Raw genomic sequence first — 7066 nt, forward strand, 5'->3', positions numbered from 1 at the left:
TCTTATTTCTGGTTGCTATGTACAAATCTGTAATATTTGCATTAAATATACCAAACTGATGCTTTTAAATTAAAGTATACATGCCGTACAATATTTTTCAGAATTATTTTACTCCATTCGCATGCACTTTTCTATGCTAAAACATCACTATAATGTATGTTTGTCCCTTTAAGGGTGCAATCAACAGTTTTTTTCTATGACGTCACATTTTTAGGGACCATGCATAAGTGACCCTTAGTGGTGGACTGATTAATAAAGATACTTGTATAAAACTTGATATCACTGGAATCAGAATGTTCTCTAGTTTATAATGAAATAAAAATAATGTGTACTTTTAATATATTAAAAACATTCCATCCAATGAACATGGGGGAAAAAAGCTCTAATTTTGACAGAAAAAACTTGAAACCAGGTCATGTGCACAGACATGAAGACATGATCCATGCACATTTTTCATAATCAAAACTGTATGAAATTTGTAGGTTTTTACCTGGCCTTTCAAAAAAATCTTGTTTCAGGGTACGGTTTCCTGCTCCGAAAAGAGCTACAGTGGCTGCAAATAAGTTTTCAATTTTCACTGCCAAAAAAACAGGATGTTTACAAAGTTGTCTCCCCTCAAAGCATGTAAAGTTAATTTAATTTTTAAAAATATTTTTATCATTCAACCTGTTTTAATTGAAAGCTAATTAACTATTTTTTACAATCAAACACAAAAAACATGATACTTTTGCACCAATTGAGTTAATAAACAGGGGTTTCCCTCCATGGTTATTTTTAGTCGGGGAATAACCCCTAGTTTTTTATACGAAACTGTTTATAGCACCCTTAAGGCAAAACTTTATATTCAATATATTAAAATTTCTTAGCTTTTCTGAATCTGTACACTATACCGATTAAAATGATGTCTTACTTTAAGGATTGTGACCACGAATAGTGATAATACAGCTCTTTTCTCATGTCGTGTAGTACTGACATATTGGCCAGTGGCAAACAGTTAAACCAGCTAATTCCAAACATTTCCTGTATCTCATTTTCATCAGTTTTACAAAGAAAATAATTCATAAAATAGGGTTTCTTTTGAATAAATAGAATAAAAACTATGAAATAAGCATGACTAAAGTTACTTGAAATATATTTTGTCCCTAGTATTATGTGAACTAAGTTATAGCTGAGTTGAGAAAAATATGGAAAAAGTGTTTTTCTTAGGAATGGCACATGTACCTTTAAGACTATAAAAAGGACAAATATATAATATAATGAATTAAGATTTATGTCACACTGATCAGTAGTAAAGGTCAAAGTAGAAAATATCTACACTTTAAATGTGCAACCTATGGTTTCAAATATATGAGAGATTAAATAAAATATCATGACGTCGCAAAAAGATGCAAAAAACATCAATATTGGCGCAGAGTCTGGTTTTCTTATTTCTGGTTGCTATGTACAAATCTGTAATATTTGCATTAAATATACCAAACTGATGCTTTTAAATTAAAGTATACATGCCGTACAATATTTTTCAGAATTATTTTACTCCATTCGCATGCACTTTTCTATGCTAAAACATCACTATAATGTATGTTTGTCCCTTTAAGGGTGCAATCAACAGTTTTTTTCTATGACGTCACATTTTTAGGGACCATGCATAAGTGACCCTTAGTGGTGGACTGATTAATAAAGATACTTGTATAAAACTTGATATCACTGGAATCAGAATGTTCTCTAGTTTATAATGAAATAAAAATAATGTGTACTTTTAATATATTAAAAACATTCCATCCAATGAACATGGGGGAAAAAAGCTCTAATTTTGACAGAAAAAACTTGAAACCAGGTCATGTGCACAGACATGAAGACATGATCCATGCACATTTTTCATAATCAAAACTGTATGAAATTTGTAGGTTTTTACCTGGCCTTTCAAAAAAATCTTGTTTCAGGGTACGGTTTCCTGCTCCGAAAAGAGCTACAGTGGCTGCAAATAAGTTTTCAATTTTCACTGCCAAAAAAACAGGATGTTTACAAAGTTGTCTCCCCTCAAAGCATGTAAAGTTAATTTAATTTTTAAAAATATTTTTATCATTCAACCTGTTTTAATTGAAAGCTAATTAACTATTTTTTACAATCAAACACAAAAAACATGATACTTTTGCACCAATTGAGTTAATAAACAGGGGTTTCCCTCCATGGTTATTTTTAGTCGGGGAATAACCCCTAGTTTTTTATACGAAACTGTTTATAGCACCCTTAAGGCAAAACTTTATATTCAATATATTAAAATTTCTTAGCTTTTCTGAATCTGTACACTATACCGATTAAAATGATGTCTTACTTTAAGGATTGTGACCACGAATAGTGATAATACAGCTCTTTTCTCATGTCGTGTAGTACTGACATATTGGCCAGTGGCAAACAGTTAAACCAGCTAATTCCAAACATTTCCTGTATCTCATTTTCATCAGTTTTACAAAGAAAATAATTCATAAAATAGGGTTTCTTTTGAATAAATAGAATAAAAACTATGAAATAAGCATGACTAAAGTTACTTGAAATATATTTTGTCCCTAGTATTATGTGAACTAAGTTATAGCTGAGTTGAGAAAAATATGGAAAAAGTGTTTTTCTTAGGAATGGCACATGTACCTTTAAGACTATAAAAAGGACAAATATATAATATAATGAATTAAGATTTATGTCACACTGATCAGTAGTAAAGGTCAAAGTAGAAAATATCTACACTTTAAATGTGCAACCTATGGTTTCAAATATATGAGAGATTAAATAAAATATCATGACGTCGCAAAAAGATGCAAAAAACATCAATATTGGCGCAGAGTCTGGTTTTCTTATTTCTGGTTGCTATGTACAAATCTGTAATATTTGCATTAAATATACCAAACTGATGCTTTTAAATTAAAGTATACATGCCGTACAATATTTTTCAGAATTATTTTACTCCATTCGCATGCACTTTTCTATGCTAAAACATCACTATAATGTATGTTTGTCCCTTTAAGGGTGCAATCAACAGTTTTTTTCTATGACGTCACATTTTTAGGGACCATGCATAAGTGACCCTTAGTGGTGGACTGATTAATAAAGATACTTGTATAAAACTTGATATCACTGGAATCAGAATGTTCTCTAGTTTATAATGAAATAAAAATAATGTGTACTTTTAATATATTAAAAACATTCCATCCAATGAACATGGGGGAAAAAAGCTCTAATTTTGACAGAAAAAACTTGAAACCAGGTCATGTGCACAGACATGAAGACATGATCCATGCACATTTTTCATAATCAAAACTGTATGAAATTTGTAGGTTTTTACCTGGCCTTTCAAAAAAATCTTGTTTCAGGGTACGGTTTCCTGCTCCGAAAAGAGCTACAGTGGCTGCAAATAAGTTTTCAATTTTCACTGCCAAAAAAACAGGATGTTTACAAAGTTGTCTCCCCTCAAAGCATGTAAAGTTAATTTAATTTTTAAAAATATTTTTATCATTCAACCTGTTTTAATTGAAAGCTAATTAACTATTTTTTACAATCAAACACAAAAAACATGATACTTTTGCACCAATTGAGTTAATAAACAGGGGTTTCCCTCCATGGTTATTTTTAGTCGGGGAATAACCCCTAGTTTTTTATACGAAACTGTTTATAGCACCCTTAAGGCAAAACTTTATATTCAATATATTAAAATTTCTTAGCTTTTCTGAATCTGTACACTATACCGATTAAAATGATGTCTTACTTTAAGGATTGTGACCACGAATAGTGATAATACAGCTCTTTTCTCATGTCGTGTAGTACTGACATATTGGCCAGTGGCAAACAGTTAAACCAGCTAATTCCAAACATTTCCTGTATCTCATTTTCATCAGTTTTACAAAGAAAATAATTCATAAAATAGGGTTTCTTTTGAATAAATAGAATAAAAACTATGAAATAAGCATGACTAAAGTTACTTGAAATATATTTTGTCCCTAGTATTATGTGAACTAAGTTATAGCTGAGTTGAGAAAAATATGGAAAAAGTGTTTTTCTTAGGAATGGCACATGTACCTTTAAGACTATAAAAAGGACAAATATATAATATAATGAATTAAGATTTATGTCACACTGATCAGTAGTAAAGGTCAAAGTAGAAAATATCTACACTTTAAATGTGCAACCTATGGTTTCAAATATATGAGAGATTAAATAAAATATCATGACGTCGCAAAAAGATGCAAAAAACATCAATATTGGCGCAGAGTCTGGTTTTCTTATTTCTGGTTGCTATGTACAAATCTGTAATATTTGCATTAAATATACCAAACTGATGCTTTTAAATTAAAGTATACATGCCGTACAATATTTTTCAGAATTATTTTACTCCATTCGCATGCACTTTTCTATGCTAAAACATCACTATAATGTATGTTTGTCCCTTTAAGGGTGCAATCAACAGTTTTTTTCTATGACGTCACATTTTTAGGGACCATGCATAAGTGACCCTTAGTGGTGGACTGATTAATAAAGATACTTGTATAAAACTTGATATCACTGGAATCAGAATGTTCTCTAGTTTATAATGAAATAAAAATAATGTGTACTTTTAATATATTAAAAACATTCCATCCAATGAACATGGGGGAAAAAAGCTCTAATTTTGACAGAAAAAACTTGAAACCAGGTCATGTGCACAGACATGAAGACATGATCCATGCACATTTTTCATAATCAAAACTGTATGAAATTTGTAGGTTTTTACCTGGCCTTTCAAAAAAATCTTGTTTCAGGGTACGGTTTCCTGCTCCGAAAAGAGCTACAGTGGCTGCAAATAAGTTTTCAATTTTCACTGCCAAAAAAACAGGATGTTTACAAAGTTGTCTCCCCTCAAAGCATGTAAAGTTAATTTAATTTTTAAAAATATTTTTATCATTCAACCTGTTTTAATTGAAAGCTAATTAACTATTTTTTACAATCAAACACAAAAAACATGATACTTTTGCACCAATTGAGTTAATAAACAGGGGTTTCCCTCCATGGTTATTTTTAGTCGGGGAATAACCCCTAGTTTTTTATACGAAACTGTTTATAGCACCCTTAAGGCAAAACTTTATATTCAATATATTAAAATTTCTTAGCTTTTCTGAATCTGTACACTATACCGATTAAAATGATGTCTTACTTTAAGGATTGTGACCACGAATAGTGATAATACAGCTCTTTTCTCATGTCGTGTAGTACTGACATATTGGCCAGTGGCAAACAGTTAAACCAGCTAATTCCAAACATTTCCTGTATCTCATTTTCATCAGTTTTACAAAGAAAATAATTCATAAAATAGGGTTTCTTTTGAATAAATAGAATAAAAACTATGAAATAAGCATGACTAAAGTTACTTGAAATATATTTTGTCCCTAGTATTATGTGAACTAAGTTATAGCTGAGTTGAGAAAAATATGGAAAAAGTGTTTTTCTTAGGAATGGCACATGTACCTTTAAGACTATAAAAAGGACAAATATATAATATAATGAATTAAGATTTATGTCACACTGATCAGTAGTAAAGGTCAAAGTAGAAAATATCTACACTTTAAATGTGCAACCTATGGTTTCAAATATATGAGAGATTAAATAAAATATCATGACGTCGCAAAAAGATGCAAAAAACATCAATATTGGCGCAGAGTCTGGTTTTCTTATTTCTGGTTGCTATGTACAAATCTGTAATATTTGCATTAAATATACCAAACTGATGCTTTTAAATTAAAGTATACATGCCGTACAATATTTTTCAGAATTATTTTACTCCATTCGCATGCACTTTTCTATGCTAAAACATCACTATAATGTATGTTTGTCCCTTTAAGGGTGCAATCAACAGTTTTTTTCTATGACGTCACATTTTTAGGGACCATGCATAAGTGACCCTTAGTGGTGGACTGATTAATAAAGATACTTGTATAAAACTTGATATCACTGGAATCAGAATGTTCTCTAGTTTATAATGAAATAAAAATAATGTGTACTTTTAATATATTAAAAACATTCCATCCAATGAACATGGGGGAAAAAAGCTCTAATTTTGACAGAAAAAACTTGAAACCAGGTCATGTGCACAGACATGAAGACATGATCCATGCACATTTTTCATAATCAAAACTGTATGAAATTTGTAGGTTTTTACCTGGCCTTTCAAAAAAATCTTGTTTCAGGGTACGGTTTCCTGCTCCGAAAAGAGCTACAGTGGCTGCAAATAAGTTTTCAATTTTCACTGCCAAAAAAACAGGATGTTTACAAAGTTGTCTCCCCTCAAAGCATGTAAAGTTAATTTAATTTTTAAAAATATTTTTATCATTCAACCTGTTTTAATTGAAAGCTAATTAACTATTTTTTACAATCAAACACAAAAAACATGATACTTTTGCACCAATTGAGTTAATAAACAGGGGTTTCCCTCCATGGTTATTTTTAGTCGGGGAATAACCCCTAGTTTTTTATACGAAACTGTTTATAGCACCCTTAAGGCAAAACTTTATATTCAATATATTAAAATTTCTTAGCTTTTCTGAATCTGTACACTATACCGATTAAAATGATGTCTTACTTTAAGGATTGTGACCACGAATAGTGATAATACAGCTCTTTTCTCATGTCGTGTAGTACTGACATATTGGCCAGTGGCAAACAGTTAAACCAGCTAATTCCAAACATTTCCTGTATCTCATTTTCATCAGTTTTACAAAGAAAATAATTCATAAAATAGGGTTTCTTTTGAATAAATAGAATAAAAACTATGAAATAAGCATGACTAAAGTTACTTGAAATATATTTTGTCCCTAGTATTATGTGAACTAAGTTATAGCTGAGTTGAGAAAAATATGGAAAAAGTGTTTTTCTTAGGAATGGCACATGTACCTTTAAGACTATAAAAAGGACAAATATATAATATAATGAATTAAGATTTATGTCACACTGATCAGTAGTAAAGGTCAAAGTAGAAAATATCTACACTTTAAATGTGCAACCTATGGTTTCAAATATATGAGAGATTAAATAAAATATCATGACGTCG

This window comes from Mytilus trossulus, chromosome 6 (genome assembly GCF_036588685.1).
Source record: "Mytilus trossulus isolate FHL-02 chromosome 6, PNRI_Mtr1.1.1.hap1, whole genome shotgun sequence".
Classification (NCBI taxonomy): Eukaryota; Metazoa; Mollusca; class Bivalvia; order Mytilida; family Mytilidae; genus Mytilus; species Mytilus trossulus.